Source organism: Microtus ochrogaster, unplaced genomic scaffold, assembly GCF_000317375.1.
Source record: "Microtus ochrogaster isolate Prairie Vole_2 unplaced genomic scaffold, MicOch1.0 UNK58, whole genome shotgun sequence".
NCBI lineage: Eukaryota > Metazoa > Chordata > Mammalia > Rodentia > Cricetidae > Microtus > Microtus ochrogaster.
Window position 1 is genome coordinate 481,874 of NW_004949156.1, and position 25,153 is coordinate 507,026.

General features: G+C 34.4%; 1 protein-coding gene and 1 pseudogene across 1 annotated transcript in view; one reads left to right on the forward strand and one right to left on the reverse strand.

Annotated features, from left to right (window-relative positions):
* The window catches only part of Dmd (dystrophin), a 1,456,297-nt gene that overhangs the window by 465,665 nt on the left and 965,479 nt on the right, over positions 1–25,153 (forward strand). The window lies entirely within an intron of this gene.
* On the reverse strand, positions 23,150–23,225 carry LOC113455534 (annotated as a pseudogene).

Genomic DNA, 25,153 nt, shown 5'->3' on the forward strand with positions numbered 1-25,153 from the left:
TCTCTCTCTCTCTCTCTCTCTCTCTCTCTCTCTCTCTCTCTCTCTCCACACACACACACATATACACATACCTATACACACAAACACCAAACATACACTGTGCCATCGTATGATAGAAGTTTGTGATCTACTTTTTCTTGATTTTACAGGGGATCACAATTAAGAGATGGGATGAGTTTCAGAAGAGACTGAACTTTTAAGCAATGCTGAGACTAGTATAGACTGTAGGCTCTTTTGACGTTGAACTAAATGCATTTTGCATTATGATATAGCTATAAGTCTAAGAGGCACAGGGAGTGGAATGGGGTGGTTTGAATGAAAATGTCCACATAGCTTTTAGGTTCAGACACTATTGGGAGGTGTGGCCACGTTGGAGTAGGTGTGGTGTTGTTGGATGAAGAGCATGACTGGGCAAGGTTTTGAGGTCTCAGAAGTTCAAGTAAGGCTAGTGTGACTCAATTTTTTCCCTGCTGTCTTCAGATCCAGATATAGAACTTTCAGCTACCTCTCCAATACCATTTGTGCCTGCATGCTGCAATGCTTGACAATGTACTAAAGTTCTGAAATGTAAAAAAGACCCAATTAAATGTTTTGCTTAATAAGAGTCCCTGCATTCACGGTAAATCTTCACAGCAATAGAAGTCCTAAATACAACAGATATTTCTAGCCTTTTATCCAGCATTTTCTGTGAGTCACTGGGAAAAAAATTACTCTTTGATGATAAACAGAAAAAGACCTCATTTATATGACTTCATTATGTGATATGTTCAAATAATTTCTATAGTACTGAGTATTATGTCAGTATTAAGAAGTCATTTATCATATGTGTATGTATAAATAAGGTATTTATATTTTTTCTTTTTATAGGGATATGGTTTTATATTTCTAGCTTCTTTTGGAACTATTTATTTGAAGATTTAATTTTTAAAAATAACCATTAATAAAATTCACTTAAATGACTATTTCTAAATTCTCTTTAAAAAACAGTTTTGTTTTTAATGCCAAGCAAGCACATTGCTATTGAAGCTATAACTATTATCTTTCTATCACATTTTTACAGTCATAGATGAATATGCTATAAACATAGAATACCTTATTATAGGAAATCAATGACAAGTATATGGTCAATCATTTGAATTTGAAGTAGAATTTGAGGAAAGCCTCCTTGTTTTGATAATTGTTAATTGGTTTATACATGGGTAACTGGATGTATGTTCTTGTTTTAAAGGATGCATTCAGTTGTCTAATAAGTCCTATGAAGAATATGGATATCGTACTCTTACCTGTCCTGGACCTTGTCTCTCCAAGGGAACATATACAAGCTTAGTTCTTTTTTATTCTTTCTGACAGGGTAATAGTTTTATTGTTGTTCTTACAGTTATTGTGTACAGGACTTTCACTGTTCATAACATATTTGAGAGCCTTGTATTTATTTTCCTCTTTTTTGCATTGGTTTCTAAAATTTTCTTTGTAATATACATGAGCCCACATTGCTGATTGTTAATCAATATTCCTGAATATTTAAAATTAAAAACAAATAATTTGCATGTTTCAAATTCTTTTGGTGACTGATGAGCATGAGTGGCTCTTGAGCATTAATTTGAGTTCTTGCAAGTCAATAAGTGTAAATAGAGATGTTTCTCCATCTTCAAGTTCTGCAGTCACTCTCCTATGGGTCCAGCATGACAGTTTATGTAGTATACAATCAAATAGTCCAGGACAAAACAGAATCATGCCCAAGTGACTAGCTTTGACACATTAAAGACAAGCTCCATAATGAGTTTCTTCAATGTCCATTATTCTCTTTGAAGTGATAGGTGCTACCATTAGCAGACATCTCACATCCAAAGAATTTTAAGTTATTAAAACATTTTAAATTCCATATTGTGTAGGTCTTTGATGATTTTTAAAGATTACCTATCCATTGGAAATATATCTCTGTATATCTAGAACACCTAACTAACAAAGTTTACAGATGACTATTACATTTTTAAATGAGCTGCATAAGTATAATACCTTAAACATGGGTAGAAATATGCGTGTAGCATAGCAAAATTGACCTTAAATTTGTATCAATATAGAATAGTCCTTTAAACAATAATAGAAGCATATATACAGTATAATAAAATTAACTTTAAATTTGTATTATTATACCAAAATTCATGCCAATGTAAAATATCTGAGATTAATAGTTGTCTTTTTGTCCTATATTTTTATATTTACCTAAATAAAACAAACATCCATAACCTACCAAATTACCAAAGACCATCCCAACTCTTGGGAACATGGATGTTGTTTTCTCCAAACTTTTCCTGCTTTCTATGAACAAAGCATCTTGACAGACATTTCAGGGTTTTTTTTTTTTCAATCAAACCATATTAACCTGTAAGGAATCCACAGGTTTTCATCTGTGGAAACAAAAACAGGACCTCTTTTCTAAAGCAAGATATTCTTAAACTTAAATTTTGATGTTAAGATACCTTTAAAATATTCATGGTTGCTTAACTGAGTAGCCTCTAAAATCACAACAGTTAGCTCATTAATGGTAAAATTTCAAAGAAAATACAATAATATACATAATCCAGAGTCTGTACATTTTCTGTATTTACATGTCTTTATATATATATATACATATATATATGTATATATATATTTGCTCTAGTATATATATTTATATAGAATATATACAGCTACATATATTTGTGTATATAATCCCTCTATTTCTTTTTAAGAATTTTTAAATTATTGCTTTAAATTATGACTGTTTTTATTTTTTTCTTTTTTAAAAGAAACACATTTTGACCCATTTAAAAGTCTTTTATATCTGAATCTGTCCTTATTGTGCATGTGTAATCTTTTTTTTTTTTTGACCAGGAGAGCTTTTATAACTTTATGAGGGTATGGCTAGAACCAAGGCAGGAGCCTTGGATGATGGTTCCTTCTCTTTTGTCTTTCCAATATGGTGGAGGTACTTTTACTACTTGCTCTGGGAAGCAGCAGATCCATGCCAAAACCAAGCACCTTGTAGCACACTACCAATAAACCATTATTTATTTATTTTTGTCTGTGTGAATAAAAGCTAAATCTGCAATACAGAGTTTTCATGGCTTGAAAATGTCTTGAAAAAAATTAAAAAAAAAAGAAAATGCCTCCTTTGTGGTACCATGGTGAGATTCTTATCTATGTGTTTTATAAGCCCATTTTTAAAGTTTCTTAAGTTTTATAAGGATATACTTGCCCCACATTTGGTGCCATATGTAATTGGATATTTTTCTCCATCTTGCCTGGTCCTCCTGGGTCAGTTTCTCTCTGCCCAACAGTCACTGTAGCCACTTAAAATATAACTACTCAGAGGCTTAATATTAATTGTAATTTTTTGGCCAATGGCATAGGCTTATTATTGACTACCTCTCATAATTAAATTAACCCATTTCTACTAATCTGTGTATTGCCATATGACCATGGCTTACTGGTGATGTACTCTTATGTTACTTCTTCAGAGGCTACATAGAATCTCCCTGACTCTGCCTACTTTCTATCCACATTTTTGTTTGGATTTCCCACCTGACTCTACTGTGCCTGGCCACCGGCTGAACCAGCTTTTTTATCAACCACTGAGAGAGGCACATATTAACAGTAAACATAAGGGAGTCTACATTAAATATATGCTGCTATGTGCTTACAGGAATTTGTTATTCAGATAGACTTGTGTTTACATATTCATTCTAAAATTTTGTTATGTGACTTTAAGTGGATTTTGAAGCTTTTTTTTTATCTGTAATGTTAACCTTATTGGGATGATTAGACATGATTAAATATATAATATATAGGAGGGATGCTAAGATGAGTAAGAGGTAGTTCTTTACTTTTTGCAGTGGTTAATCCTTTTAAAATTAACAGGCATATTATTTGACAAGTATACAGTACTCTCTCAGCTGCTATTGACATTAATAAGAAGCATTTAACTATATGAAAGTATTATAAAAGAAAGTCAGAGACAACTCATTGTTGGTAAGCAAAAAGATAGAAATAAAAAAGAAAGAGAAAGAAAGAAGGAAGGAAGGAAGGGAGGGAGGGAGGGAGGGAGGGAGGGAGGGAGGGAAAGAGAGAGAAAGAAAAACAAAAGAAAAAGAAAGAAAGGAAGAATGAAAGAAAAAGAAAGACATGAGGAAAAATTTCACAGCCACGGTTCTCATCAAAACGAATCTTCTATATCTTAAACAACTCCCATCAGGTCTTATCTCTTGAAGGTTTTACAAATTCCCTGGGGATCAAGCCTCCAAACCATGAACATTTGGGGAATATTTAAAATCAAAGTAGTTAAGTGACCTTTATCTCCAAACTTGATATACATTATCAACAAACTTCATGTTCATCTTACAGTGAAAATATATTTACTCTGCATCCATAGTCCAAAGAGTTGCAATTATTCCAGCACTCCTCAAAATTTCAACATCTTCAGCTTCCCTCAGCAGGATTTTTCAAATTCATATTTGCTTTTTCTTCGTAGAATAGTCAATGTGAAATGTCTCGGTTTAAATTTAAGGGGAACACTAAAGCAGACTGTCATTTTAGCTAATGAATTTATTAGAAGACTTATTAATGCCACAGAAGTAAAGGGAGGCAGGGCCTATAAGGAATCCTAGCTCCAGAGGCAGAGTTGGGTCCTTTCATTTCTATAGATTTAAGAACACTGAATGGATGATTCCATGGCATATGATGGATAAACTGTCTATAGTAGATGGAGGTGTCAGACTGTCCCTTATTCTTTAATTACAGAAGGCTGTCTTAGTTCAGGTTTCCATTTCTGAGAAAAGACACAAAATTCCCGAGGCAAATCTTACAAAGGAAAACATGTGATTGGGGCTGGCTTACAGTTTCAGAGGTTTCTTCATGGTGAGAAACATGGCAAAGTCCAGGCCAAAGTGGTGCTTGAGAAAGAGCTAGAAACTCTACATCTGGATGCACACACCGCAGAAATAAACTGAGTTTCAGAAGGCCTGGCCCGAGCTTCTGAAACATCAAAGCCTGCCTCCAGTGGCACAGTTCCTCCAACAGTGCCATACACACTCCAACAAGGCCAAAGATCCCAATAGTACCAGCTTCTATAAGACCATGGGGCCATTTTTATTCAAACTACTGCAAAGAGGAAAGGAGTATTATATTTTAGGGGAAGAATGTTTAGCTTAGAGGATATGGGAAGACATGCAAGTGAAGAGCTTATGAATATCTAATATATTTTGTATGTTTTATAGCTTCTGAATAATTAGTCTGGTTATAAGACCTGTATACAAAATTGACTTTAAAAAACAATAGAGATACAGCTACAGATGGGCAAGACCTGAGAAGCAAATGATCTGGGTTCTAAAACCCTGCAGATTTGGCTTTATTCAGATATTTTTCACTTACCACTCTGAAGGGCTGCATATATATTCTCTGACTCTGTAACTTACCACCTACCCTCCCAGGGTTTCCTTTAAAATCTTTGGAAGCCTCAATCACCCCATTATCCTTGTGGAGCTAAGGTAATTTGACCAGCATAGAGGCCTGTTGCTGGCATGGGCTATGACTGGAACTACATGAACCAAACTCTAATATTCCCTGAGTACCTTGCCAAACAAATAGAGGTTATAATTCGCAGGTACTTTTGGCAATACAAAGCTCTAAAGTGTTCTTATCTCTCTCAATAGAGAGTCCTTATAGCAAAGGTGCCTTTGTAAACCTTTGGGCATGTGTTGGGCAACTGAAAATTCCTGTGAAGCCTCTGAGGCATTATGGATCCTCTGGACCTCCCTGAGTCCTTGCACAACTTGGATTCCAGAATTCTTGCTAGGGATATCAAGGGAATAAAAGAAAGAAATTAAAGGCACACAGACACAGAACATCTATGATCTGGTGGACTGGACTTTTTGATGGAGAAGCTGTGTTTTTTCCTATACATAAGTGTGTTTATTTTATACAACTTAACAAGGAGGATGGCTGATGATATACACCTGAATCAAGGAGTCAGGTTTAGCTAATCCCCAATAGGAGCAGACCATGTAAGGGAAAAATATTCAAGGGATAAATACCTGTGGTGGAGGGAAGAAAGCTACAAAGGATATTTTCTGTACAAAGTACCAACATTCACACTGGTTCCAAGAGGGATGGTTTGCCCTCTCCCTGAGCCTCACGGATGCTTGGAGAGTTATTTGGTAATTCCTTATCAGTCTGAAACATTGGTATTTGATATGGCCTGTACCAGGCTTTTTTCTTTTTTGGGGCCACCAACCAACCATGACACAGAAACTTAATATTAGTTATGAATGCCCAACCTTATTTTGGATTTTATATTAATTGTTTCTCTTCATCTATATTGTGCCTCAGACTTTGTAACCTTTCTTAACTTCTGTGTGTCTTATTTTCACTGCTTCTCATGTCTAGATGGTGGCTACGTGGATTCTGGCCTGGGGCATATTCTCTTTCTCCCATGTTCTCTCCTCCTTCTTTTCTCATCTTTTGCCAACCTAGATTTCTCCTCCTATTTATTTTCTCTGCCTGAAACACCCACCTATCCATTTAATGCCTAGGTATTGGCTATGCAGCTTTTTATTAGAGGAATCAAGTACCTTAGGCAGGCAAGGTGTAACAACAACGCATCTTTTCACAATTAAACAAATGCCACAGAAACAAATGTTGCATAGCTTTGCATTGTTAACAAAGGTACCAGAACAAATGTAACATAAATTTACACCATTAAAGTAACATTTGACAACAAAAACAAATGTTGCATATCTTTTCCTAGTTAAAATAATGCTCCACAGCAATGGAAAGAAACTTTGTGTAAATCACATTCAGTTGGGACTTCACACACTCTGGGCTTTTTCTTCTTTTCACAGCTTATACAAAGTACTTCACTTCTTTCTGTCTATGTCAATGACTTCTCCTTCCATGCCTGTCAAATATTTCTGCTCTGCTCCATTCCTCTTCATTTCAAATTCTCAATATAACTTTGGCTAAAGTAAAATATAGGCAATATTTATATCATTGATACTACGTAAACTAGTCTTTCACATTTAGCCTCCAACCTCACAAATTGACAAGGCATGGTCAAAATGAATTCCAATTCTTTGCAATAGAAATTAATGATGACCTTTAGTGTCACTGTCAGTAAAATGCTACTTTCCATCAGAAATCATAAAATCAGTGTCAGTTTTACTGTTGGAAATCTTATCAGAATTCAGTCCTTCTGAGTTCTCAGTATAGCCTCTTTTTAAACTATACTTACAGTGTCCAAGGCTTTTTCTAGACAACTTCTCCAATTAGTTCCAAAGACTTTATTGCACACCAATTCAAAAGCCTTAAACATATCAGTGGATATATAGTCCGGGTAAAGACCTAATTTCTTTGTTTCAATTTTCTGAGTCACTTTTTCACTATACTAATAAGGTTTTATCCTAATGTTAACAACTTATGTAGGCTCATAGTTTAGGGACTTCAGTCCATAATCATTTGACCGAGTCACTTTGGGGACTGTGATAAAGCCCCTTATGGCAGTAGTGACACAGAAGGGCTGTTCGTTCCATGGGCAGAAATGAAACAACAAAGACTGAGTAAGAGAGACTGGATGGTAACTTCCTCTTATGTCATGCTTTTTATTGATTTCCCAGTTCCCAACTAACACCTCTCCGAGAATCAAGCCTCCACTTCATGGGCCTTTGAATGAATCAAATATCCAAATTTTAGTATGAATTATAAGTAGTTTTCTAAGAAAGTAAAATATGCATATTGAATTGACTATACTCACATTTGTCTCAGTTTTAGTGAACGTTAGCATGAAGATTAATGATTAGTAAAATAAGATTATTTCCACTCTTTTTATCCTTTTTTTGTATACTTTCTAACGATCAAGAATGGGGACATAAAGGCTGGGGAGATGTTTTATCAATAAAGTGACAGTTGCACAAGAATGAAGACCTGAGTTTAGGTTCTCTGCACCTACAGAAAAGCAATGCTCTCAGTGTGTGCTTGTAGGAAAGGCAGAGAAAGGAGAATATCGGAAGTTCATTGGCCAGTCAGCTTCACTAAGCCAATCAATAAGGCCCAGTTTCAGTGAGAGACACTGCCTGATTTCAAATATAAATTGAAGAGAAATAGAGGAAGCCACCTGACAGCAATCTGTGGCACCCACAATCACACAAATAAATACAACTCATCCCCAAAACAGAATGAGCCAGTCTATGGAATATGCGTTCTATAATACCTCATAGACAGGGGAAATCCCTCTAAAATAAATACATACATTTTGAGAAATGAAATGAATGAATAAAATATATAAAAAGTATATAAAGATGCCAAAATATTGTAAAATAACTATTTTGACTGTATTGTTAAGTAATTAGTTATGCAATTAGTTCTTGCTTGTGCCTTTTGTTTTCTTGCTTGCTTAGTTGTTAAAAGAATTGTCTCCCAAGCCCTCCTTAAGAATAAGAAAGCATGGGATAAAAACGGACTCTCTGAGCATGGCGAACAATGAGGGCTGCTGAGAAGCCAAGGACAATGGCACGGGGTTTTGATCCTACTTCATGTTCTGGCTTTGTGGGAGCCTAGCCAGTTTGGATGTTCACCTTCCTAGACATAGACAGAGGGGGGAGGACCTTGGACTTTCCACAGGCAGGGAACCCTGACTGCTCTTTGAACTGGAGAGGGAGGGGAAGAAGGATGGGGGAAAGGGGAGAAGGTTGGGAGGAGGGGGAGGGAAATGGGAGGCTGAAATTTTTTTTCCTTTTCTCAATAAAAAAAAAAAGAAAAAGAAATAAGAGCAGTGTTCCCCTTAAATTATCCCAGAGGCACTCTTAGGTTTCCTAAAATAAGAAAAATTAAGGAACAGAATTCTCTTTAGTACATAGACTCTTAAAGAAATTATTAAAATAAATAAATAATGAACATTAATGTTTCTCATAGAATCTAATAAAATATGTGATTTATGTGTTAGCTCTTTTAAAGACAATTACCATTCATGAATGCAAATAAACTCTAATCCTCTATAGTCATTAGTATGTTCCTTACAAGCTTTCAGAAATTTTTATAAATGTTTTTACTCATTGTCTTATTGTCTTGCTTTGACTTTTTCTCAGCATTCTATTTTATCACTATATGGAATTTTAAATTTATAATCTGTATTTTGTATTATGTGTTTAAACAACAGAGCTGATGATGTTTTCATAGTTTATTTTCAAGTGTATGCTTTAATAGCTTGATTAACTATTTATTTTTCAATATGTGCATTATGTATGAGCAATTTTTTAAAATGTTTTAAACTTGAAAAATCTGTTGGCTTCAGAGTTCAGGCAATAGATTATCTGTCAAGATTGAAACTGCCAAAAAATAGTTTAAGCAGACCTTTGAGGATTGTAAGTAGGGATATTTGCAGAGAATTGGTTTCTAAAGCTCCCATTATTTTGTTGATATTTTAGGATTTAGCTACAATATTTACTTACTCTGCAACTAAGGAAAACGGCTTTCTTATATTGTGAATGCTTTGTAATCAAACTGTTTATCTTTGAGAAACCTTATATACTTTTTCATGATGCTTGAAGAATTTTTCTTTATATTTCATTGATGTGGTGTTTGATGTGTGTAATTGAAATTTAAACATTGGAGGTTGTCATTTCAAAAGCTAAAATATTATTTTTCCTATCACTACTATTTTATCTATCAGTAATGTTTTACCTACAGGGATATTCTATTAAATTGATCTTGGTATTTTACCAATGTCTTCACACTGTGCCTGAGAAGATAAAGAATGTAAGGGAAAGATGAGGGCTTGACTTGAAAGCCAAAACAAAACTATTTACTGGCTATCTGATCAGAAGTAAATGAGAGCATATTTCACTCTTGCAATATCTGTTGGCAGAAGTCACTATAAAAGCAGACAGATAAGAGAGGGTGCTTGACTACTCTCTCCACCAATGCCTTCTTTGCAACCTATTTATCGTTATATCATTACTTATTATGGTTTATTTTTCTACACTGAGTTTTGGTCTCATTTAGATTATCCCACCAGACAAAGGCTAAAATTAATAATAATTTCCAATCCCCAATATTCTCAGTTACAGAACGTGTTCTACCCTCCAAGTGACTAACTATCTTACTGTGTCTGAATCATTGGAGAAACTGATTTTACTTTCAAATCTACAGATGTACACACTGAGTGCACCTGATCACGTCTAATTTCACTTTGAGATGTTTTAGGGTTTGAACACTAACTCTAATTTCATGGTCAGAAACAATGGAACAACAGAGTTTGAAATGTCCTTCACTCATAACTGAGCTTACCCCACTTGTGGTTATAGATCAAGACGCTTACTTCCTCAGAAGCAATCGGCACTCTTAACCAGTCAGCTATGAAATTCCATGTCTAATTGATTTACATTAAGAGGAAATTAAAACCATGACAAAAATTCAGCATAAAATGCCATATATCAATAAGGAGAAAAGCAGAATTATGTTTTAATATCCAGAATATGGAGACATTTTTATATTCATTTGTATATTTTATTAAAATTTCACATCTATATGGATCTCCTAGTAATCCTATAAGATCTTGAGTTAAAGGCCAATAGTTAATAAGATACAGAAATATGTGTTAGAAGTAAGTTTATGCAGCATTCTTCCAGTTGTAATTGAGAGGAATCTCCCCACCCCAAAAAAAGAACTCCTGAATTAATGATTCATTGACAGCTTTCATTTTTGTAAAGTTCCTATAAGAACTATTGTCAAAACCCCTTTTCTTCTTTATCATAGGTATAGCATTTAACTCACTGTAGCTAAGGTGAGAGAGAAAAAAAAACCAGTAAGTTCTGTTACTGTAGCGAAGTAGTAAAAATAATCAACTTGTAAGGGATAAAAGGTTGATGGTGGCTGAATGTTTTAACCCTTTCCTGTGACTGGTTGGCTCCTCTGTTTTGTACTCATGAGAAGTCATCAAAGCGTGGCAAAGAATTTAGAACAGCCATTAATGGATGGAGTGCTAAAGGTAAGAAAATTCAGGCTTTAGGGCCCCATGATTGACTTCAAGGGTACCTCTTTAGTGACTTCAACCCACCACTAATGTATTCATTTTAAAACCCTGACTGCTCTTCAGACTCAAGAGGGAGGGGGAGAGGAGGGGGGGAGGTTAGGAGGGAGGGAGGTTGGGAGGGGGGGGAAAGTGGGAGGAGTGGGAGGCTGGGAGGAGGCGGAATTTTTTTTTCTTTCTTAATTAAAAAAAAGAAAAAAGAAAAAAAATAAAACCTCCACGTCATAGTTGGACTGGAGACTAAAGCTCATGATATATGGGCCTTTGGGGGACATTTAAGATCAAATTATAGCAGTTCTTTAATAATAATTATTCCATAATCAGAAGTTGTAAATCAATGTTTGATGTTACATTATGCTCTTTCATCATCATTGGGAAGCAAATGGTAACCATTTTAGGCAAGAGCCTTTTACATGGTACTGTCAACTTGTAATTTTTTAAAATAAAAATCTCAATGGGTAGAGTGCCCCATGCTTTTAATTCTAGCATTCAGGAGACAGAGAGAGGCAGACCACTGAGAATTTAAGGCCAGCCTTGTCTACATTGTGAGTTCAAGGATAGCTAGAGCAACCTAGTGAGACCTTCTCGGAAAAAATGAAATTAAATAAATAGATAAAGTAAAAAGTTCAAAACTGACTCCAAGGAATAAAATATCTACATAACATAATTAAGCTGTACTGGTTTATTTGTCTATTTTTGATAAAAATATCATTAACGAATTCATTCACAGAGTTTCATGTCTAAAACAAGAGTGTCCTAAGGCAAATTTCTCCTTAGTTTCATTTTTCCACTCAAGTATTTATTCTATTTACAGTAGCATTTCTTTCAAAACATTGTGAATTAAAATGAGGTCAATCTACTAGCCTGAAAAATAAATCTTAATTGAATTAGTGAGACACACAGATAAACATGTCAGTTACAGTGTGCTATCACATGTCTTACCAGGTTGCTTTTGTGATAAATAGCATCAAGGAAGTAAATTTTATGAGTACTCCTGAAACCATCAAGTAGCATATCCTATTGGTATTAGTATGTTTTATCCTTACCATATAATATGAATGTCATTGAATGTACTCACATTATGCATCAAAACTATATCCCCTGTTATCTCTTTTTTAAATTTTATTAAAAATATTTTTTCATACATTGTATTGTTTCCCCTTCCCCTATGCCTCCCAATCCCTCCCCATCTCCCCTCCAATCTGGATCCATACCCTTTCTGTCTCTCTTTAGAAAATGAAGAGGCATCTAAAAAACACAAAAAAAGTAAAATAAGATAAATCAAAAGCAAACAAATTGGAATAGGACAAAACAAATAAACAAGAAAAAGAGACAAAGGAAAAGAACAAAAAATAAAAATAGACACAGAGACACGTTTGTACACATAGGAATCATATAAAAACACAAAACTGAAAGCCATAATGTATATGCAAAGAACCTGTAAGATTTAAAACATGCTCTGATTTACCATAATGATGCAGGCTGTCTAAAGATGCTGTTGAATTCATTTTGTGTCAGTCATTGAGTTAACTTTGTGTTGGCCATCTACTGTTGCAGATGGGGACTACCCTTAAGAGTGGTTTGTTTCCCAGTGAGGCTCCCTCGGAGAAAACTACTTTTTTCATTTGAAAATGGTTATCAATTGGAGATAACTTCTGAGTTAGGGATGTGGGCATGTGTCCACTTTTACTTCCTGGTCAATTTCAAATATCTTCTAGGTTAAGAATCAGGTCTTTGTGTCTACTTCCACTTCTCAGTGCTAGGATTTTGTCTGGTTTGAATCTGTGCAGTTCCTGTGTATTCTTTCCAACTCTCTGTGATGTCATATGTGTGTCAGTCCTTCTCTGTTTGGAAAACACTGTTTCCTTGACAATTCACCCATGCTGGGGGTGGGCAATGCACTCTTAAAATCTTTCCTTTTCCTCTTCTGTATAGATCCCTGGGCATTGAGAGGGTATGATACACTCATCCCACTGAGAGCTGAGTGGGTCAAAATATTTAATCAGATGTTAGTTATTTATGGCATTCCTTTATCCTTAATGAGATACCATCTTACACCTGTCAGAATGGCTAAGATAAAAAAAAAAAACACTAATGATAGCATATGCTGGAGAGAATGTGAAGTAAGGTGAACACTCATCCATTCCTAGTAGAAATGCAAACTTGTACAACTTTGGAAATCAATATGTCGGTTTTACAGAAAATTACAAATCAACTTACCTCAGTATCCCGCATATACCCAAAAGGTCTTGAATCATACTACTAAAGCATTTGTTCAACTATGTTCATAGCAGCATTGTTTGTAATAGCCAGAACCTGGAAACAACATAGATGCCCTTCAATAGGAGAATGGATAAAGAAAATGTGGCACATTTACACATTAGAGTACTACTCAGTGGTAAAAAACAATGACATCTTGAATTTTTATGCAAATGGATTGAATTAGAAAACACTATTCTGAGTGAGGTAACCCAGGCCCAAAAAGATGAATATGGTATGTACTCACTCATAAGTGGATACTAGTTATAAACAAAGGACATTGAGCCTATTGTTCATGATCCTAGAGAAGCTAAGTAATAAGGTGAACCCAATGAAAAACATATATAGACCCACCTGGAAATTGGAAACAGACAAGATTGCCTAAAAAATTTGGGAGCATGGGAGTGTGGGGAGAAGGGAGGGTAGAAGGGGAAGAAGAGGGGAGAAAGGGAGGGTTGAGGAGAACTTGAGGGAATGGGATATTCTAGATGGAGGAGGGACAGAGCTGAGCGCAAGGAAAGAGATATTTTGATTGAGGGAGCGATTATAGGGTTAGGAGAAACCTGGCTCTTGAGAAATTCCCAGGAATCCACAAGGATGACCCTGCCTATGACCCTAAGCAATAGAGGAGAGGAGACCCGATCTTGACTTGCCCTGTAGTCAGACTGATGATTGTCTTAAATATTATCATAGAACCTTCATCACGCAACTAATGGAAACAGAGGCAGAGAACCACATCGGAGCACTGGACTGACCTCCAAAAGACCAGTTGAAGAGTGGAAGGAATGAGAATATGAGCAAAGAGGTCAAGACCATGATGGGTTCACCCACTGAAACAGTTTCCCTGAGCTAATGGGAGCTCACCAACTCCAGCCAAACTGGGAAAGAACAAGCATAGGACCAAGTTAGTCCCTCTGAATGTGATTGACAGTTGCATGGCTGAGGCAGACTGAGGGGCCACTGGCAATGGCACCAGGATTTATCCCTACTGCATATACTAGCTTTTTGGGATCCTGTTTTCTTTGGATGTATACCTTGCTCAGTGTAGGACCTTGAACCTTCCACAAAGCAATGTGCCTTACTCTCTCTGAGGATTAGATGGGGGTGGGGTGGGATGTTGTATGGAGGGCATAGGAGGGAGGGAGGGAGTGGGAACATGAATTGGTATGTTTTAAAAAAAAAGTCTAATAAATTTTAAAAATAAAAAATAAATGCTTTCAAAATATTCAGTTAGCTGAATTGGAAAACCCTTAGAAACATAGTCTTAGAATTTTGTTTTTCTCTTGTCTGATGTTAGTTCCTATAAAGCTCTATTATTTATTGTACTATGTAGAGATGGTGCAAATTAAAAATAATGACATTAAAGGAACTATCTATCTCACATGGAGCTTTCATCACACAAATAGGAAAAGTGTGGCTGTAAGAGATTGTTTGTTAGGTGTTCAATTTTAATGGAGCTTTTGAAAGGTGAAATAGTTTTAAGAGTTTATTTACATCATAATCTTTACTATGGCATAGGAAAATTAACAGAAGGATGTATGTCACTTGGAAGGAGTACTTTTTGAGAAATGAAATTAATGAATAATCTTTATTTAAAAAGTTGCATAAAGGAAAGAAGTGGAAGTATTATAAGGACCCTTTCTTCAGATTTAACAAAAATAGAATGCATTAAACCTGACTGAATGCTAGAGTTGTTTTGAAAAGATAGAATGACTTGCTAGGGATGATTCTGATTCTTTCTCTTACCATGTTATATATTTTCAAAGAGAAATAACATAAACAAACAAATTCTGGTGCATCTTCAGTTAGGGATAAGTACAAATTTTGGCAGACAAACAGACAAAAAGAAAAAAAGAAATATTCTAATATTCTTGATTTCTTTGAAATACTGAATAGAGTATTACAGGTTGGAATCTCTATAAAGCAGACTCTAAGATGGAGTTTAGTTTTTATGATATTTATTGAGGAATTTTCTCCAGACTCTAATATAAGGTGAGGAGAATAGGAAGCATAAGTGGATAAAGAATAAAAGCTGTGTTGTGATGCAGGCCAGCCATTTCTTACTTAAATGTTTATTTTTTAAAAGAATTTCATACATGAGCACTGAATTTTTATCATGTCCTACCCCTCTTCAACTTCTTCCATGCTCCCCCAATCTCAGATTTATTGCCTCTTCTTCTTACCTAGTATTATACCCGCATACACTTGTATATATAAAGATAAATGAGGAAATATTCTAGGCACTCTCATACAAGATGAGTGTCTCATTTAAAGTTAAGGAGATGGGTGAGATTTAGCCTTGGTATTTAGTCTCTCAAGACTACCTATTTTCTCATATTCAGAAAGTCATGGAGAACTTTTTAAGACTTATCTCAGTTTCCAGTTGAACCTTACCAAGGTAGCCTATCTGAATTAATGAAATGTCATAAACCATTTCTAGAGATCTTTTTCTAAAATCTCTGTGAGTGACTTGGGTAATTTAGAGATTTGAATGGTGCAACAGTGGTCTGAAATTGGGCTGATATAAGTAAATGGTCCTTCATATTTCTATATTCATCATGAATATCCATAGCATCTCCATTAAAATCCAGAGCCCTAGTCATAGTGTTCTCTGCAATTAAGTAAACCCATGTACGAATTGAGAGCTGTACTTCTTGTCAGCAATACCTTATCTCCTTGGGCAAGTTCATTAATGAAGTATCTGAGAAGTTTCTCACAGTCTGCCACAATAATTTTGGTATTATACTTCCTCATAGCAACTTGATGCTTATTACTAAATAATACTCTCATTCTTCTTAGACCCTTCACAAATAATTCATACAAATAGAAAATTCAAAAATGAATGTAATTTAATTGTTATGAAAATGATCACACTTGGAGTGAAGTTTTTTGTGGTATTTACAGAATTTTATTTGAAAAATCTCATTAATCTCTAATTAGTTGTTTTATAGGAAGCTAAGCTAAGATATTATAAAGCATATATTAGGCTAATGGGCATTTAACAGCTGAGTTAAGTTCTTTAAATGGAAATGCTGACCAACTTTTATCTGTAATTACAAAACACTGTGTCCTCTCCTTGTTTATACTCCTAAAAGTCCCTATGCTGATAAGTACCAAAGTCCATTACTAGCTCACTGGAGTTATACTGAACACTAGGCATTTATCATCTTCTTACTATTTTTGAATCAACACTCGAAAGTTATAAAATATTTTCTTTTTAATCAGCATTAAGTCCAGTTAATAATATTGTTTTCTTTCATACTGTGAGATTTCAAGGAATAGTTTACTGGTGTTTGGTGGCTTCTGTAGTCACCAGGTAGACTTGGTCATTGTAAATTAGATGAACAAATATGCATGACATTTTTTCATATAATAGACTGATTGCACTACTAGAGCTCAATTCTAAGTCTTGTTTTATTGTACATTAGTACTCAAACTCAGCACTCAATAAATACGTCATAGCATCCACTAGAGAGCATTATATTTTCCAATAAGAAACAGAAATAAAAATTAAAATATCCCTAAAACCACTTAAGGTGAAGGAAAACAGTAGATGTGGACTAAATAAACATCTAGAGTTAAATTGTTAAAAAATATTTTATAAGTTTTAGTATTTAAACGGACAAGTATATGAAAACAATGAGTCAGTTACTTGCCATAAGGGGAGGAGTGTCTCTTCTTGAATACCAGATTCCTCCATTAAAATTTGACTGGAAAACTATAGATTAATAAGAAATAGACAAAGAAGAAGATGATTAACATATACAGTATGCAGCATCAGGTACAAATTTAGGGTTGAGTAACCCAAAGGGTGATTAGAAATTTGGCATTATATGTAGCCTCTGAAGAAGGAAATTTGAGTATATAAAGAAGGAACAAGACAAATTAAAAGGATTTGGACTGTCAGGAATGACAAACTGTGATAATAGAAATATATTGGTGAAACCAATGAAGCAAAGTTTGTCAGTAAATGAAGTAAAATTTGCCTTCAAATTCCTATCTTTGCCATGCCTGCTAATCTTCCTGGGGATAGGATAGGAAGTTTGGAGTTGGTTGTTGTTACTCTTTATACTTTGTTCTTTACTCTTTAATCTTTTGGGGGCCCATAACCCAGCTCCCAAATAAATACACAGAGGCTTATTCTTTCTTATGAATGCCTCACCTTAGTTTGGCCTGCTTCTTGCCAGGTTTTCTTTAATTGTCCCATTTACGTTTTGCTTCTGGGTTTTTATTTTTCTCTATTTTTGTGTATCTTTTCTTTTCTTCTTACTCCGTATTTTGCTGTGTAGCTGGGTGGTTGGACTCCTGAGTTCTCCTCTCCTTCTTCATTTACTCCTCAATCTTTTCTTCCCAGATTTATCCTTATATTTACTCTCTCTTCATGCCAGCCCCACCCATCCTTTCTCTTGCCTGGCTATTGGCCATTCAGCATGTTATTAGGCCAATCAGGTGTTTTAGACAGGCAAGGTAACACAGCTTCACAGAGATAAACAAATATTCCACAGCAGAAATAAATACAACACATCTGGAAAAAAAAACATTCCACAACAAAAGTTTGTGGTAATTTTCATTGTATTAGCAGTTTCTTCATTTATATAGACAATGGTGCTCTGGGAAGTTATATTTCTCTATCCACTGTTATTTATTTACTCCATCTGCTAATGATCCTAATATCAAAGGCATATATTTTGATTTTCTAGAGTAATAATGAAAACAGCACTATAAAATAAAAAACACCACCAATTCAGAGTATTCAGAGTAATGGCAAGTGAGCATATTCATTGAAAGAGGCAGTATATATAAAGCGTGGACAGCTGGTGGGTTAGAGAAGTAGGCAGCACCTCACTAAGATAAAAACTTCTTAGTCATGGTAAATAGTTTTGCTTTTCATTTGATTCTGAAGTCAGGTGCTTAGCATGTAGCTTACAGGTGAGGACTAAAAGATCAGGGATTATATTATTAATGTAGAGTCCATGATATCTTGCATGCAGTGCCTATAGTGGAGAGACATTGATAATGAATTTCAACTTGTTGTCAATAAAATTGGTATAAGAAAGAAGGAATTTAATGGTACCTGTCATATGTTTTTTATTAATATAGCAAATATTTAAGAAAATGTTTAAAAATATAGCAAGAATTTTCATCTGGGCATTCTAATTTGGAAATTTTGAGCAAGTTTAGTATAGATTTTAAATGGATAACGAGGTATAACTTTAACTTCAGAGGCTACATTAGGGTTGGAGGTAGATATTAATGTTCAGTGTCATAGTACTAGAGGACCTGAGCTTGGTTCACAGAACTGACATAGCTATTTATAACCATCTGTTAATTCAGTTTTAGGGCATTCAGTGTTCTTTTCTGGCCCATGAGAAAACAATGCATGTGTGTTGTACATAGATATACATGACACCAAGCACTTATGTACATAAAAGCGTTTTTTTAATAAAATTTTGTTTCAAAATCTAAGTTATTTTCTCCTACTCAAATTATCTTTAGCATAGTATTGAACATTTCTTCTATGCTTTGTTTTTTTTAATTCCATATAATTATTAGGGGATTGAAAGATATTATCTTGCTGTGAAGTTATTAAGAGTATTTTAGAAATTTTGGTTATTTTTCCTATGTAGTATAATTTTAAGGTTTTATTGAAGTGTGATATACATTACTGAGAAGCACATAAAATAATACAAATTAATTTCCATTATTTCAATTAAAAATAGAACCTTAATTATATCCCATAAAGCCCCATTTGCCTGTCAACGATGCCCATATAGCTAAGGACTATTTTGATTTCTAACAATAAGATGAGTTTTGTCAAATTTTGAACTTTATATAAATAGTTTTAATTATATATATTTATATATAAAAAATATATAAATTAAATTTATAAATACATATTTATTACATATAAAATATTGTTAAATATATAAATAGGATTAACAATATCATATATATAGATATATATAGTCAGAAGTTACTCACTGACTACACTGAGTGTTACATTGATTTCTTCTCTACCTCCTCTTTACACACAGTCTTGCTTCAATGAACAGAAAATCTATAGCTTTCACATTTTTCTGCTCTTCCATATTCATTCTCTCTCTGTGTCTCCTTTTACAAATATCCTAGGAAAATTCTTAAAGTACAGTTTGCAGAACTCATGAATCAGAATCGTCTTGGGAGCTTGTTAATAATTCTGGTAGCTGAGACCCTGCCATGGTTTATGAACCTGACAGGGAAGTAGACACTACTTTTCACTGTCGTGTCTCTGTAATATATAATGTCTTCCAAGAATACTCTTTGCTAGGACTCTTATTAAGGATGTTATCAGGTTACTTTTATGTCTAGAGTCTAATATTGCATAAAGTCTTCTGCATTTCTCACCAGAGAAGATATTTTGTTTCTGGCTTCCTCTTTTAATGCATTATCTCCTTCTGAGTTATAGTGCAGTTACTTGCAAACCTGACTGGCTTCCTACCTATGTTATGATACCCTAGAGAACTATGACTTCACATTCCTTTGTGTTCTACAGTACAGTGTACAATAGCTTAAAAATTGTGAGTTTGAAATAAGTATTCATTGAATGGAATCTGCCAGGCTAGGACAATTTAATCCCCAAGGATTATTAAGAAATTAAAACTAGAATCCCAAAAGATTGGATGTTATCATAGTTTGGGGCATATGGGTCTAATAGACTGTTATGAAAACTCATAAGATAACCACCATTATCACAAGAAAGATCATCATAGTTAATTTTCGGATGGTTTTAATTACTCCCAAAACAAGAAGACTTGCCAAATTAATAAATATTTGCCTAGTTTATTTACCTGCCAATGGCCTTTAGGTATGATTTGCTCATAGATGTGGTTATTGTGAAAACATGAAAATATGTACATTTCAATAGATTTAAATTGTGAGAGTTTCTGTTGCATTATATTTTTACAACCTTAACAAATTGCCTTATGGGTTTGGATGGTATCATCAATTAAGAATTGTGAATAGTGATGAATTATTTTAATACTTCATCTACAGTTTTATAGGTAGCCCTGTCCTTGCTTTTTTTCTTTCAGAATGACAAAGTGTATTTAAGTCCCCCTTCTGTACTGTGATAAAATTCTTTGATAAAAGAGTTTTAAAGACTAAGTATTTATTTTGGTTAATACTTCCAATGTGATGCTGTGCCTCATGGTAGGGAAAACAAGGTGAAAGGCAAAGTATTGTATCAGGATACTAGTAGATCAGGTTGATTCTGCACTCAAAATGCAGAGTGTGAACAGGAAGAGGACCTGAGCTATAAAACCTCAAGGCTTGCCCAAGTCATTCATTTCCTTTACCAAGACTCCACTCCTAAAGGTACCTCATCCTCTCAAAGAGCACCATCAGCTATGGATCAAGTGTTCGAAACCATGAGCCTGGGGAAAAGGGCATTTTATACTCAAAGTGCAGCAAAACTTTTCATCACTTCTAAATTCTATTGATGTGTAGAGTTTGAAATAAATAAAAGGTATGATGAAATGGCATTAACTTTAAGTGCATTTCCAGTATTGACTCTCTGATATCTCTTACTTCTATTCACCCCCCCCTACATTGCTTTCTTCCTCTCCAGTCTATTCACAATTTCCCTTAAAGCAAGCATATCTTCTTTCCTTGATTTCAGGATAGCATAAGGATGCCAATAATAATTCCAGGATCCAGTTTTCCATGTTTTTAAAACAGCTCTCTTCTCTTCTTTTAGTAACACCCCCATTTCACCTTCATAATTGACCTAGAAATCAATCTGAATTTGATTACTCTATTCAATCTTATTCAATCTTACTTCTTTGTATGTGTTCTATCCTAAAACAGGGTTCAGAAAACCTATGTATAAATGGCCACATTGCAAACATTTAATGCTGTTTGGTCTCTATTTCAGCTACTCAGCTGTGCTTTTGTAGAATAAAAGTATACCTAGAAAATAAATATGTGATTAAGCCCAGTTTTGTTCCAATCAAGCTTTTTATAGGAAATGAAATTTGAAGCCTTTATCGTGCTCATTTATAACATTTTAAGTCACAAAAATTTATTATTGGCCTTTGTGCAAAGTAGCAAAGAAGGGTTTCCTTATTGGCTGTAGTTCATTGACATTTAGTTTTCAAAATGGTGTATAAATATCTGCTTTTCATTACTTGTGTGATATTTTAGTTAATGTGTCTTTGACAGTGGTGAAATACCATGGCCAAAAGAAATACGTGAGGAATGAAGAGTTAATTCATTTTATAGCTTGCTGATCATCTAGGGAAGACAGGACAGAAACCTGGAAGCCGTAACAGATGCAGAGATTACAGGAGGAGTGTTAGTTACTGTCGTGTACCTCATGGTGTGCTCAGCCTCTTTGGTTATGTTATCCTAAGCCACATGTCCAGCAGTGGTATCACCCAGAGTGAACTAGGCCCTCCAATATTAATCATCATTTAAAAAGAAATGTTTTACAGACTTGCCTACAAGAAAATCCTCTGAAGGCATTTTCTCAGGTAATAATCCTTTTCCCTGAATGACCATAGGATATCATGCTGACATAAAAACAAGACAAGTGGAGAAGGCACTCTTGTCACTGTTTCATATCTTTAAAAGACTTATTTTTATGTGTATATGACAGTTTTGCCTACAGCTCTGCGTGTGCTCCCCATGCATTCTTGGAACCAATAAGAGAAAAAAAACAGTGTCAGATACACAGGAACTGTATTTGCACACAGCTATAAGTCATAATGAGGGTGCTGGAAATCAAACCCAGACCCTCTGAAAGACAACAAAGTCCTCTTAACTTTTGAGCCATTTTCCTATCCCCAAAACGTTATTGTTATTTGAAAACTTAATAGATCATAAAGTAAGAGCACTAAAATCATTTTCCCCTTTGCAAATGGGATTATTGTTCAGTTTCATATGCAATCCAAAGACATGTGTCACTGTTTTAAGTACAGATGCATACCATATATGATTCTGTAAGCATTCAGAAAGAGGAGATTGTAACGCAATGCTTTATCTATCATTTTATAGCCACAGTATTAATAATATGAAAACACGCATGCACTTGTGAAATGTAATAAGTTTCTAATTTATTAGAAAGCAAAAGAATAAACATAGAGATTCCTTAATGTATCTTCAAACTTTGATTTATTGCTCATACACAGTAATTTGCCAAATGACACCCTAGTGAATTCAAAAATTAATGTTCTTCCCTAAGCAACTTTCACTGGGGGACTGAAAACCCATGGCAAGTTGCCAGTTAAGGCAAGAAGGAATGTGTTCAGAGTCAGGAATAGTGATAAAAGGGGCTAAAAAGGTTGCTTTAACTACTTAGTTCAATAAACATAATTCATCTCCAATTTTTTTCAAAAATACTAAATGAAGTGATGAATACAATTTTGCATATGAATGCATTTTTCACAATGGCTGTATAATAATTTCTGTTATTACCTTCAAAGTTAGCTGCAACAAGTTTATTCATTTATTGGCTTGTTCTTGGTAAATTCCCAAACTTTTATCGTTAAAAGAGAACATTCAGTAGCTTTTATAAATGATAGAATTTATAAAATGATAGAATTCTACAACAATAGAAGTGGGTATTAAAGGAAAAGGTAAAGCAACAAGCAATTATTCTTCCATGCTATAGAAAAATTTTAATAGTTGATTTATCTTTAATTTATAGTATAAAGTTAATAGGGTATGGAATATAATGAGAAACTATCAAAATCTGTTTTGATATTTTATTCATTTTTTACACTAGTTTATTATTATTATTACCAATGCTTTTAGCACCAAGCCCATCAGTACCATAATTTCTTTGTGCTCTCTTATATTTCTTCTTGTATGTATCAAAACTTATACTGAGCAATGAGTTCTGTGTTGCAAAGATGATTTATTTTTGCACCTGTCTAACCTCCCTTTGTTTCCTATTTTGATTTTTAATGTATTCATGATTATTAATAACGACATCCTAGTTTATCATAAAGTGACTAAACTATATTTAAAGTACTAACATATAAAAATACCTAAACATTACAGAGATACTTGAATCTGTATTTTTAAAACAATCAAAACCATTATTGATCAAGAAAGTTTGAAACAAAGTTGGGTCTTTCTAGGTTTGAAATCAAAAGACTAAAACATAATCTCATCTATTTAAAAAGTATTTCTTATTAGAAACAAACCTCATTTTAATGAAGGGCCACAGTATATCCACAGAAGTGGAAATTCTGTGCTATGGTTCATGAGCCTTGGGGGTTTTATATGATGAAAAATGGAACTTTTGGTATAGAAGAAGATTACACCCGAAGGGCGGACAGTTCACCCTGTAGTCTCAAAGTGGTAAATACTAGTGGGCATTGATATGGTGATCTTCCTAGGATCCTCTAGAAGCTTAATGACTTTCCTGTCATCGTGCACGAGGCTTTATGGACCTTAACCCTTCATTCTATCCCCTAAGGTGGGCAGATATTAAGAAGAGGTGAAAGTTATTCTGCCCAGGGCTGCTTCTTGTAGGAACAAGAGAGTGAGGGCTCTGGGCTCTGTCTCCAGAGTCTCAAGTGGTGTGGACATAGGGCTTCGTTAAATATATGTGCCAGGAAGTGAGTTTCAACTTGATTGCCTGCCGTGATTCATAAGACACCCATCATGTGATCGTGAAGATGCCTTTGAACAGAAGGTATTTTTTTAAAAAAAGAAAGGACTGAAACAGAAAGATTTAATCATTAGCTGATTTTCACCAATGTTATACAGTATGTGTGAAAACACCATGTGATGCCATTTCTACAGTTTTTATGCATCCATTACAAATATTACATGGAAGCAATTTCAAATGATCAAATGAAAGGGTATATTTTCTAAAAAAAATTTGAAACCTCTTAACAAACTGAATTTAAGTAATAAGAAAAGCATGTATTTAGACTAGAGGGTCAAGAAGCTTGAATATTATATATCATGCTATATATTTTGCTTCTCAATTCCCCATGATGCAGAGTAGTTTGTAACAGTCAAACAGATGGAAATGGTTCAACTCATCTGAAATCATTTTGAACCCAACAAGGCAGATACATACACTGATACTTATAACGCAGGTAAATAGACCCGTGTATATGCTGTGCAAGCTTGTGGCAATCTAATCTGTACAAATAACTCCCAGAGATCTTAGATCATTCTATGATGTTGAAGTAGTTTCAATAAATTCAAAAGAATGGAAAAATAGTTTTAGTGAAAGCATTAATGAATTTGCAATTACAGCTTTAACCTTAAATTGTCCTTTTCATATTTATTATTGAAGATAAAATGAGGTCAACAAAAGAAAAGCATTGGGCATTATATATAGTTTTTACATATAGGATCTCAGTAGGTCCTCAAGGTTAAGTCTCCCTGCTTCCTACTTGTAAGTCATGTTCTTAGGAAGCATGCTGCAAGTGATAGTTATCATTTCAACTTTGCTCATTTATTTGCTACATTGGTGCACTCTATGGAGTACAATGTAGCATGGGTTAGAAGCATTGGATGTGATTTAGAATTTTCATTTTTACAATGATTTTAGTGTGTCAAATGGTTGTAAAATACTTTTTATATATTCACAATCTTTTTAATTTAGAAATTCTTGATGACAAAAAGGTTAAATAAAGTGTTGATGGCGCTTCATAGCCCTCGGATAACCTTTTTGAATTATGTGGTACTTATATGCAAGTCAAATTTCTGCTACTTTGACAAAGTATCCCGAACAAGTGAGTTGGAGGTTTGGCATACTTGGCTTCAGTTCTGAAAATCTCACTAATTTCAAATAGCACAAAGCTGCAGACCAAGTCTTTATACTTGAGCATT